Raw genomic sequence first — 13,429 nt, 5'->3', positions numbered from 1 at the left:
TACTTTTGCTGTCGTTAAGTGTTGCACCGGATTCTTGGCTGTATATTTTGTAGCAACGATACACGTTTTTAAAATCGTCTTGACAGCTTGCGAATATCGACACATCATCCGCGTATGCACTCAGTTTGATATTAAGTTGTGAGGGAGACATAGGAATCGAGAAACCTTGTAGTAGTTTTCGGGTTAGGTTTAGGAATGGTTCTATGGCTAATGAAAAAAGTGGACCTGACAAAGGGCAACCTTGCCGAATACCGCTTGCAATTCTGACAGCGCTAGTAAGTACCGATCCTATTCTATAATGGCTAAATATGTTTCGGTATAACAGTTTCACCATATTCACAAAGGATTCCCCAAGGTTCATCTTCTTTAGTACATAAAATAGATATTGATGATCTATATTATCAAATGCGGCTTTTTGATCTAGGTTTATTATCGCTAGCTCCCTGTTTTGGTGGTTTGCATAGTGGAGCAACTCCCTGTGTAAGTGTATTGCGTCATACATAGATCTATTGGGGATGGAGTAACTTTGGTCTGCTGGTATAAGTTTATTAATGACATCAGATAGTCTGGCGGAAACTGCCTTTGCTATAATTTTATAATCCGTGTTCAGAATGGATACCGGTCGCCAATTACCAATTTCCAAAAGATCTCCTCCTTTGGGTAAAAGCGTTATCACTGCTTTGGATGTTGATCGGGGAAGTTGCTGAGACCTAATGGATGATTTTACCATTTGGTGAAACGGTCCTTTTAAAAGCTCCCAGAAGTGTACGTAAAACGACGACGTCAACCCATCCAATCCTGGCGCACTTCTCTTGTTTAAAGAAATCAGGGCAGTTGATAATTCCTTCATGGAGACATCACACTGCAAGGTTTCCTTCTCTGAGTTACTCAGCGTCGCAAGGTCCTTATATAGCATACTCGAGGTATTTATCTGAACGATTTTTTTCCGATGCACTGCGTTAAAATATTCCACAACTATAGAGCTTAGCGTCGGCAGATCTTCGACAACTATGTTGTTGTGTCTCAAACTAGACAACGACTTGTAGGGGATTTTTTTAATCTTTTCTGATGATGGTTGGTCTGCATGGACAAAACAGTCGTACTTTGTCGCTGCAAGCTCCTTTTCGGTAGTTCGGAAAAATGTATCTTTGGCGTCTTTTAAAATGGTGCCTAATTGGTCATTATTGGCTGCCGAATCCTGACATCCAACCGCAAGCGCCGTTTGTAACTGTCTATGCAGTAAACGGATCTCGATGTGTGACATTTGCTTCTTTTGACGCAAGTATAATATGGTAATGTCCCTCACCTTCAGTTTCATTTGTTCCCACCAACTTAATATGTTCGTTTCATCTTGATTATTTATTTCACTGGATAGGAAGGTTTTCATGGTTTCGATATAGTTTTTATCTTGTAGTAGAAAATCATTAAATTTCCAATAGGGCGGAGATGATGAGACCTTCCCGGTTTTGAAAGATGCTGAAAGTGAATGGTCTGAAAAGCTGACGTGGAGCATGGTTGCATTCAGTTGAGTAACTAACTTGGTAGAAACATATATCCTGTCTAATCTAGCGGCCGTACTGTTCGTTCTGTTAAAGAAGGTGTATCCGCCCTTGTTCTTGTTATAGATGTTCCAACAGTCTTGCAGGTTTGCCGCTATTACTATGCGCAAGACTTACATATCGCTTACATATACGTACGTAAAAATTACGTTCATTGTAAACACCTTCGTATGTTTCTATACAGTTCAACTTTGCGAAATTTTTACGTTTTATGTATTTCTTACGTATACGTTCATTGTAAACGCACACTAGGTATAGTTTTACGTACATCAAAAAACACTTTATGTATTACATACCTTGAAATGTCGTAAATCCAAGCTCTTGAAAAACGACGAGTTGGTATAAAATTAGCGACGGGGAACGTACAACCAAGGAAAAACAGGACACAAGACGCAAAGTGGTTAATAAAAATGACGTGAGCAAACTGTCAAAACAGTACCATCATTCGGTTTAGAATACTCGGAGCACGGAATGTACCGCATCGTTCTAAAGGCTTTCTATTGGCCAATTTGAATTATTTTGAAAGTAGTTCACATATTTTCCGGCGACATTAAACCAAGCATTAAACTTTAAATATATAATTCTCAACTATTACATTTAGCAAATTAATTAATTCTACTACTATTTTAATAAATTTTATTTACATTCGTCCTATAAAAGGAATAATTTTTATCACCCAACAATGCTGTTTGTATGTTACTACACTGACAGGCGTCCTCTCTCTTTCCTTCTCTAAGTGGATATGGATAATGCGATAAATGATAAAAAAAGAATAAGTGAAAAAACCACTAGTGCATTTGTCGCTGGAAAAGTTGCAGGTAACTTGCCGCTGTCAAGGTGACAATTGCACAGCGGCTTTGTTAATCTTTGTATTGTATATTTTGGGTTCGTGGTACCTCAATTGTACATAAACTGTAATAATATTGTATTTTCTTGATTCAATTTATTTAATTCGAACAGAGCAGAATCTCTAATGACAATCCAATTGAAAAATAATAAATATGTAACCACAGAATAAGACCTTCACAGAACAGAAACATAAATGGCGCTAAATTGTCACTGATTACAGCGTTTCCCGTGGTTGTACGGAGAACTATTTATCGCAGACTCAAATATTTTTTTGCAAAACCTGTAATTTTGCTCGTTACAGGAAATATTTTTACCGTCGATTTTATACGTACATGTCAATTTTGACTTTTGAAAGATTTAAAATATGAACAAGTTATGTGACCGTAAAAAGTGTTGTGTGGCGGATTGTAACGATAAAATATCAAAAAGGCATCGTTTCCCATATTTTGAAACAGATTGTTTTGTGCTTGAAACGCGAAGATGATTGAAATGTGCTGTTATTTCTCTGCTATTTATGCAAGGTATGGAATTTATAAATTACCAACGGTATAGGCGCAAAAGGGTGTAGACATGAGTTTTATATTTATATAGACATAGATACTTATATTGTAATCCCTTTTAGACAATGAATACAAAATACGTTTTAGATAATTCAACAACTTCCACCCTCGCCTCTCAAGTAACAAGTAAGCACCAGAATCAAGTTAACATTTGTTGTCAAAAACTTGTGTGACAATTTGCTGAAACGGTTTTATTACCTCTTGGAACAAAAAATTTAGTTCTAAAGATATTTTTTAACAAAAATATGTAGTCCAAACAGCAATTAAAACCAAATATTTCGTACGACAAATCGTTATGTAAGGATCTTTCTTCAAAGTGTTAACATCTACAAACCGTAAGTTCCACTCACTTCTGAGTTTTATATGTAATTTGTAAACATGTAATTTAAGTTCTCTGTGTTAAATAATGTAATGTGATTGTATCTAAATACACTTTAATTTAACAACTGTGTATTCTTTATCGATATTTATGATTTATATGGAATTTGGGAAATTACTTCATGACTTTAGAAGCTGGTCACCAGATGGCGCTACTCTGATTTCGATGCTTTAGTTCACAGTACACCACCAGGCTCCGCCAAAATACCATACAAATTTGTAACATTGCTGTTTCTATTCTGAGAAGGCCGTATTCTGTGTATGTAACTAAGTAACACTGCTAAGCAACCAAAACCACCGACATATATAACAGGCTTATGCGATTTTTATACATGAGTTAAATTGTCACTTCAAATCACAACGTGAAAATTAGGGTCCAAAAAGACTGAATGCAGGAGAAGGTGAGGGGGAAATTCATTAGTGCTTTACCCTAACATCCGGATCAAAAATAATCCCAGGATTATTTTTTGTTTCTAACTGAACCCAAAACTTACCACGGTATTTTGTGGTGATGTCCGTGGATAAGGGCAGTTTTACAGATGGAGAAGCAACGCCGCCGTTAAGGATACTTCCACGGCTTCCTATAATTACCAGGCTAAATTGTATGAAATTTGATAACACTGTTTCGTTGGCCTATGATTTTATGTCAGTGTCAGTGCAAATTTATTTTTAAAATTACTTATGCTAGCGACATGAAAGAAAATGGTTATGTGACTGGTATTCAAGCTTCCGAAGGACCAGGAAAACACAAGTTCAACTCGGACCGATCCCTTAGGAAGAAGACAGAAGATTGCAAAAAAAATTCAAAGAAAAGCAGGATATTTGGCTGTAAAAAGATTTTATAAAAAGTTAGACAGAATTTTTTAGTGGTGCCAGTGATTTGCAAAGTAGCTACCTATAGTAGTCATCCAAGATGAAAAATGAGTGTGGAAACTAATAGTGTTTATTTTTATATTTTAAATTTTGAAAAGTTGTGCAGAGTTTCATCAAGTGTAACAGTTGATACAGAATTGAAGGTTTGGGTATGTTTGAACAATTAGACGCTTAAAGGCGGAAACCAGAGACTTGTTATAACTAGACCGCGCGTAACGTAGATTTTACTATAAACGCCTGTTGTCAAGATAGGATAGGCAACCAACTGTTCATCGCGGGGCAGACGTACGTTCTGCAACTTGCTTTAGCCATGTTTATTATAAATTTTAGTAGCAAAAAAGATAACATATATGTAGCTGTTAACTGTTTTAATCGAATTTATTGGTAACTGTTATTTATTTTTCTTAGACTGCTGATAACCATTTTGTTTACAACGCGGTGTGGTGTGGATTGAATGTAAAACCTGAACACATTTTCAGCAATTTGGCAAATTTTTAATGCATCGCTTGATACGTGCAACAATCCTCCACGATTTTTTCTAGTTAAAAGCTTTGAATGACTCTCTGATGCGAATATCGCATCTGCACATATGGAACATTTAACAGACTTAGCTATTTTTCTTGTAACAAAACCTGAAATATACTTAGTACCAGTAAGTACTTAGTTACGTCTATACCTAATAGGCAAATAGGTATTGCCGTTGTCTTGCTGGTAAAGGATGTCGAATAATAGTTCTACGTTATTTTAAGTGAATGCGAAAGTCGAAAACGCTCGGTATTGCATTATTGTTTAACACCTTCGTCGGTACCTTTCTAAAATCGGCTTCATTCATCCATTCATGCACTATGGTAGGAGTAAATTTTTCTCTTCGAATGGCTCTGATCCATTGGCCCTTTAAACTTTTATCCGTTGAAAATCAGCATATTATTTAATCGGCAGAGTACATGTTGATAGGAACGAGTTAACCTAAGTTTATTGGTTTATTCTCAACAGAAATTTATCTGTTCACTAACTCGAGCTAATCACGAGAATGATTAATGAACGGAACATCTAAAATAACAGCTTATTTCATTATATTGCACATCATCTCTGCGATTTTTGCCCCGCGGTGCATTGTGTGTTGCATACTGTGTCGACAACACCTTAGATACGTTAAGCGCAGTCTAGTTATAGCAAGTCTCTGGCGGAAACACATTACTGTCACGTCACGTGAGCTCACGTGCTATCACGCAAACTCACGTTACCTGCGCAAAATGTGCAAACTCCATTGACGTATATAAGTTTATGACGTTTTATGTCTTTAGAATCATACTACTGTCACCTCACGCATTCACGACGTGCTGTTCTGATCTCGCATGATATCACGCCTCCGTTATCCCGCAAAATTACATTTTGTAGTAAAACGTGACATCACGTCAAGTGTTTTCCGAAGTGGTTTCGTCAAGAACAGATGGACGAACATTTAATTGAACTGGTGAGACAGCACGAAGGGCTATACAATCACTCCTCTGCTGAGTACGGTGATCAGAGGGTTTGACAAGAAGCTTGGGAGGAAATTGGTAGAATCTTAATTCAATAATTCGTGGACTAATTGAGGAAATTCCCCCACTTCTTCTCTTCGATGATTTATGTGGTGAATCCAAACACTGCGCTGTAGCCACTGTAAAAGCAGCCACGTATTTTCTATATCCTCTTCCTCATCTAAAGAACTTGACGAAGAAGAATCTCTACTTTGCTTCATCGCTACTAATGACTAAATGCAAATCTTAAATTGCAACGACAGCTACCGCGCGACACCGTGAGCGCACACAAGTGTGTCTCCTAGAGTGACATCACGCGAAGGTATGCTTGACGTGATAGCACGTGACGTGACAGTAATGTGTTTCCGCCTTTAGTCACAATCGTCATGGGTAATTCAAAACCAAGAGTCAAATCGGTGGTCTCAGAGAATATATTAGATAACTAGGTACGTGGATTGTCACGATTTGCATCTACCTTCTCGCTAAAAGATTATGAAATTATGATAATAAGTGATATATCTCATTTTGTGAGTGATGCAAGAAATATACTTTTGGAAAATTTAGGTGAAAACAAATCGATTTCTTGTTGGAACAATTAAAACTGGTGTACCTACAAATAAACGTAAAAATTATTCAGCAAACACCATTTTAAATGCATTTCCTTTGTATCAGCAGTCTTCATCAATCATCGTGATAATATTGTCAGAAATAATCTGTTAACTTTACCACTTTCGAAAATGGCAAAAATAACCAATATTCTACATTGGTTTCTTAATAATTCAGTAACACAACAGTAGAGATGGTAGGCCAACTGTTCGGTATTGATGCGGCGTTGCCAGCTCTTACAGCGGAGCCTGGTAATAGGGTACTTAAGTACAAAATTTTTGTTTCATAAGATGGAGTAAGGTGTCAGGGTATCGCAAAATACTTTTTTGCCCTCCCGAGATTAAACTTGCTACTTCAGTCTCTGGGAATAGGGACTAAAGTTGATCTTTTAATCCCAAGGGATAAAAAGTGTTCCCATAACAACCAAAAAATGAAGCGAATTAGACAAGTCTTGTCGATATTTATTTAGCTATATTAACGTTTATAATACAATTTTCACAATTATGTAGATTAATGATTGGAGCAACATGTTCACCTCTTATTTCTTTAATAGCAACGTTTGCACTGGTGCTACTATTTGCATTAACCGTACTCGTACCCTGCTCATGGCCAATTAGAATTTTTTCTGCCGTTTGAATTTTGTTATTCAGGGAATTTTCAACATACCCTTCAGCCACTGTTGCAGACCTCCATCCGCCATGACGTTTAAGAGCACTAACATCAGCACCAGCATCAGCTAACAACGAGGCGGAGGATCGTCTAAAACAGTGGCCTGTGTATAAATAAGCATCCGAAAGATTCAAGAAAGTAGCGATTTGTCGCGGTAACTTTCCAAAAAAATTTTTTCCAATCGGTTGGACAGTGCACTTATTATCTTTATAATAAACAAAGAATCGGTCATGATTCGTGTTCGGCTTCCTAAGTGACATATATTTTCTGCACAATTCCACAAAGTTAAGATTACTTCTGTCGTTGTTGACAATGGTAAAAGTTCTATCCACATTTGTCTTCGTGTCTCTTATATTAACAACAAGCATATCACCGACGTCGCGAACATCAGTAATCTTTGATGTACACAGCTCATTTCCCCTACATGCCCCAGCGACTCCCAAAGTCAATACAACCTGAAAAGATTACAAAATTACTCAACGTTGTTGGTAGAATATTAACAATTTACCTTGGGCAATAGATATTTATCATTTGGAGCATCTTTTAAAAACCGGTCCATTTCTTCTCTCGTGAGCACTTTGGACTTCTTCGGTTTATATCCGTCATTTTGACGTTTGATAAACGCAATTAGTTTTGGAAACCTACTAATGTCGATATTTTTCTTGACCAATATTGTGGCCTTGAGCATTGAGTACAAGGACCACAGCGAAGAAGGTGAAAACCCTTGCTGTTTCTCTTCAAAATAAGCGAGCATGACATTTTCAGTGTATTCTTGTACAGTTTTACTTGCACACCATTTTTTAAATTCTTCATACCGCTTGTTATATAAATTTTTCGACTTCGTGGGTAAAAGGTTCTCGACCGCTCGTGCAGCTGCCATCTTTATGCCAAGAGGTTCCTTACATTTATTCTCAGTCATGTTTCTTGCTTACTTAAATCACGAAATGCAAAATGGTTCGTTTTATTTACACCTATTACCTTGGTTACCTAACCAAGCTTACTAATGCTTTTTTTAATAGGTCAATTTCTTTAGGTTCAGTTGAATTGCTGGAAGTTTTTAGTTATCCGGGAGGGCAAAAAATTGCGTATATACCACAGGACTAAAGTGCGATCTAATCCCTCAAGTGGTTATTGCCCTCGCTAACGCTCGGGCAATAATTTCCACTCTCGGGATTAAATCTTGCACTTTAGTCCCTTGCTATATAATATACTATTTCTATTTCGGTGTTACAATGAGAATTTTGTGCAACTGTTTTCGGCAAAAACAGTGTTTCAATGAGTTCCATTGTAACATTGTTTTTGGTAACTTTTCATCTCTAAGTTGGCAGTTCGCCAAGACGTCAACGTCAAATCATCAGATGCATGTGAAATCAAATTACGTAAAATGTATGTGTTTTCATTGATTTTTGGTACACGAAGAACTTAATACATTCCAAATCAGCAGTTTACACATCCACCATAAATAAATTTATCTACGAATAAAAAATTACACATTCACGGAATTTAAAGTTAATGTCAGTGTTGTGTTTATCTACGCTGCCAACTTAAAATTTGTCAACGTAAATGGTGTTGCCAACTTAAGACATATTAATTCTAAAGTTTCCTGTAGTTTTTCATAATTACTTTTTAATTAAATTAAAGCCCTGAAATAGAAAAAATAGTATGAAAAACACGTGTTACAATGCTTTATTGTAATACTCGTATCTAATACACAAAATAGTCGTATTACAATAGGTGGCATTGTAACACTTGTCTTTCAATATACTATTCTTTGGTAATGTACACGAGAAACTATTATATTTTAGTAAAACTAAAATTAAAAAATAACGACATTTGTCACGTGATATCAAACGCCAATCAGAGCGCGTGACGTCATTATCCTAATCCTCTGTGCGCTTGTAAAGTTTGTCTACGTTTTTTTAATTTAGTGCATGTTCCATTTTATAGTGATTATATTATCCTAAAGTTTAGTTTTTAATACCAAATAAGAATGGAAAGTGGGTATACGAAAGCTGATAGCAGCAAATTTGCCAAACATTGATGAAATGATGTTGGGAATATTTCTTGCATCAAACACAGATTTTTGCTCATCAGAAAACTGCCATAAGTCTTGTAGGTTTTTAAGTGAAGCTTAGATTTTTTACAAGAAATGTAGTTATTTAAGAGGAATGTGTACTTAAGATGCTTTGTTTTTAGGTCATCGAAGCTATCATATGGAGATGATTCAGTAAGCTATGTCCACTTTAAGAGTTTTCTGTTACGAACATTTTATAGATAAAGGTCTAAATTTATAAAGTAGTTCTTAAAACAAATTTTTTTGGAAAACCAATTTTTATGGCGGGTACTCTTATGGAACCTTACATTGGGTGCAGTCGAACAGAAGACTCTGGCAACTTATTCACAGTTAAGTCAAAATTTGCCCGCAAAATACGGTTCACCCAAAGCTGTATGCAGTTTTCTTAGTTGTCGACGAAGAAAACAATTATTTTCTTTACCCTACCATCAAGCTACTTTTACAACCCCTTAGAGTTCAAAGGAGTACTAGTGTCGATAAAGTCTCCTTTATCACGTTTAACAAGTCATGATCTAGTCCGATTATTCGAAACTCTATCGACAAATGGCTCAATCGGATTCGGAAGTTGTCCAAATTGTCGTCTACCGCACCCCGCAGGAGTTAACGTGCGTGAAAAATGTGCTACTCATGTCAATATAGTTTTCTATATTACGTTTAATGAGCAATCGTCGAAAACCCTTTTGGATTTCTCTACTCCATGAAGCATTTGAATGATACAGCATCCTTGGAACCAGATTTACCCGCCTGGGATACTTAGCTGTGCCACAGAAAAATGTTACTACTGAGCCCTACACCACGACAAAGTGTATTCCATGGTAGGGCACCACTTACGGTAGTTATAATTCATCACGAAATCTGTTAAAGTATTTACGCTGGGGTTACATGTGTTTATAATTGTCAGGACTGTGACGTCCCAGACACCGCCATTACACACGTTTTGGCGCTAGAATAAAAATCTACAATTTAAATTGTATAGGTTTGCAATAATATGATTTATTTTGCTGAAATATCATATTTTAAAGTTATAGTAGAGGTATACGAACAGTTATAACTGGTTTAAAAAAATTTGTCATCATCTACCTACCCTATTATAGGAAGCCGTGATACTTCGTAATAATAATAATATATTTGCCCACCAGTGCAACCAATTTTATCTAAGTCGTGTAGACAAAAAAAGAGTTAGAAATGATGATAAAGTTACTTATTTAAACACATGAGAAATCATTTGGAGTGAGTGTAATTAGCATCAGCAATAGAGGATCTACTATTCAAAAACGAGCATATATAGCATTCATAGGTGAATGAAGAGCCAAATTCGTGGGTAATGGATTTTGCCTGTACGTTGAGTCTATGGTGTATGCGGAGGATTCATTTTCAAAACGGATTAGCAGCACAGAATGTTGGCCCAATATAGGCTAAAATATGTTTACATATTGGTGCAGTATTGGAAATCGAGATTGGCCCAACATAAAATGTGAACGCTTGGAAATATTGGGCCGATATGGAAAAGAATATTGGACCAACATAGCAATTTATATTGGACCAACATAGAAATTTATGTTGGCTCAACTTAGCAATTTGTATTGGCCCAACATAGTAATTTATGTTGCGCCAATGTAATCCCCAATATTGAAACAACATTGCGCCAACATTGCATTAGATGTTGGACCAACCCAAAAAACAACTTTGCCTAAATAATTATCACCATTGTATCAGTTAGGACTGTAGAAATAATTAGAGCCATGGTTATTTATAGTATCAGTTTAATGAAAAAGTAGCAATCCAAGTTCCATATTTTAAATATATTTAAATAAAAATGTGAGTGATTTTCTTGCCTTCTCATTTTTCTTCCACCCTGCCAGTCGTCATTAGTTGCAAACATATTGCTCAACAGTTTCCCGATATCCAAATCTGTTGTATTCGTAAATTTGTATGTTATTGCACCTAGAAAAAATCTTAATTTCAGTCGTATTAATTCATCACGGCTTATTACGAAAACGGGAAAAGCAATCATCAAATAATAATAAAAGAATGTGCGAATCCACAAATAATAAAGAACACTGCAGAAAGCGCAAAGCAAGCATAATTACTGCAGTCAGAGACCTCGCTATAGCCTTAGCTAGATGCATTCGACGCGCCATATTGACCAGAAATATGTAGCAAAGTTGCCAATTGCTTACGATAATACAATTCATGCACAGGAAACTTACCTGATCAGCAAAACTGAAGAATTATTTATCGTTGAAAATCGAAATATCACATGGAGATCGTCAATCGTCAACAAACTACACTTTCATCACAGTATAAAATTTAAACAAACGAAAAGAAAATGAAACGTAGCGGCCATTACTTCAGACTCGCGTCGCGGGCCGCCAGCAGAAGGACAGCTTCTTATCATCACGCATGCGTCGTAACAATTGAAGAGAGAAAAATTCACAACATAAATACCAGTGAAATGCCAAGGTTGGGCCAATGTTGCGAATTTAATATTTGGTGAACGATTTATCACCAATATTGCTCCAATGTGGTGAAACAATCTTGTTTCTATGTAGATACTCCTACATTGGCCCAATTTATCACCAACATTGCACCAATATGGTGAAACAATCTTGATTCTATATTCAAATGCCAAGATTGAGCCAATGTTGTGAATTTAATATTGGGTGAACGACTTATCATATATAATACTATAAGTAGTCGAAGTATTGTCGAATATTTTTGAGGTGCTGTCACGAATGCTAGTTACGCTGATTAATACCACGAGCGCTTGCGCGAGTGGTATTAAAAAGCGTAACTAGCATGAGTGGAGCAGCAGCTCAAAAATAATCTAGAAATACTTCGACTACGAATGGTATTCGGAGGACTATTCAATGAATCAAAAGAAAAATTAAGCATAATTACCCACGCGAATGTATTTCCATGACAACAATAAATGTCAAAATAAATTACGGAAGTTGCTTTTCATTTTGCTATCGATTCTATTCGAACTTTTGTGCTCCAAGCTAATTCGTTATGAGTGATTAAATTAAAAGATGTGGTGATAAGTGGGTTGTCGAAATTGATTAACAAACTAAGAAGAATGTTCCGGTTAATACGACAAAATTTCGCGACATTTCACTGGTGGAAGTTTGACAAATGTCATTAAATAATCGCATTGAATTGTCGCTGAAATACCACACGTGAAATTATCGCTGAAATACCACACGTGAAATTATCACTATAATTCGTTCCCATTGGCTCAACAATTTGAAATCTCGACATTTCACTGGTCGAAATGTGACAAATGTTAGATGAATTGAATAGTCACCAATATTGCACCAATATGGTGAAACAATCCTGTTTCTATATAGATACTCCTATATTGGGCCAATATATCACCAACATTGCACCAATGTGGTGAAACAATCTTGGTTCTATATAGATACTCCTATATTGAGCCAACCTTGAATGAACAAATATTGGCCAAAACATTACGGCCCATCATTGACCCAATCTTGATCAATATATATTGGCACTATCCAGTATTGCCAATATAGTGTCAGCATTGAAAATACATTGTCAATATTGATCCAACGTTCAAATATTGGGCCAATGTAGCGCCATGCGAAAGCCAACTATTTGTGTTACTTGGGTACGATTTGACCGGAATAAGGATTGACCAATACATTACACTAAGGACACAAAATGTGCATGTCCAGTTATGGAAGTTCATTATCTGTAGAATTTAACGCTTAAATGGAGATGGGGGATTGTATAATGCGCATCATACTTATACTGCAGGAGTAGTTACGAAAAAGAGAATTTATTTCAATAATTCCTTGAGAGTATATTCTAAATACTGTAATCTACATTTTTTATTTTTCAAAAATGAGATTAGTAATTATTGAAAGAGCACACATGCCAGCTTACTTAAGGTGATAAGTGGAAAACGTAAAAGGTACATGGGTTTGTCGGATCAAGAGGTTTTACTGCATGCATCACCCTGTTTTTTGTTAATAACGTTCAGTAAAGCAAATATTTGTCATATTTAGCAAGTATTATGATAATGTATATACCCACCAAGTTAGGAAATCTCAACATTTTCTAGAGACTGAATACGTAGTACCTTTTACATCTTATCATAAGTAAATGAGATGATAATGTTTGAGACATACAGAAAAACAGTTTTGAAAATTTGTTAATTTCTTCTATTCTCATTCTAATTGCAAAATTGATTTGCAACTGCAACTGCAACTATAAGCCCGAATTGCTTATTTTTTAGTTTTTAAAGGGAACCAGTTGTGTCCGATGCTCTGTGTTAGTAAGCATATCTATAACTTCTTCCTTGACATAGTTTTTCAA

This window comes from Photinus pyralis, unplaced genomic scaffold (genome assembly GCF_008802855.1).
Source record: "Photinus pyralis isolate 1611_PpyrPB1 unplaced genomic scaffold, Ppyr1.3 Ppyr1.4_LG1, whole genome shotgun sequence".
NCBI lineage: Eukaryota > Metazoa > Arthropoda > Insecta > Coleoptera > Lampyridae > Photinus > Photinus pyralis.
Note: the sequence above shows the minus strand (reverse complement) of the source record.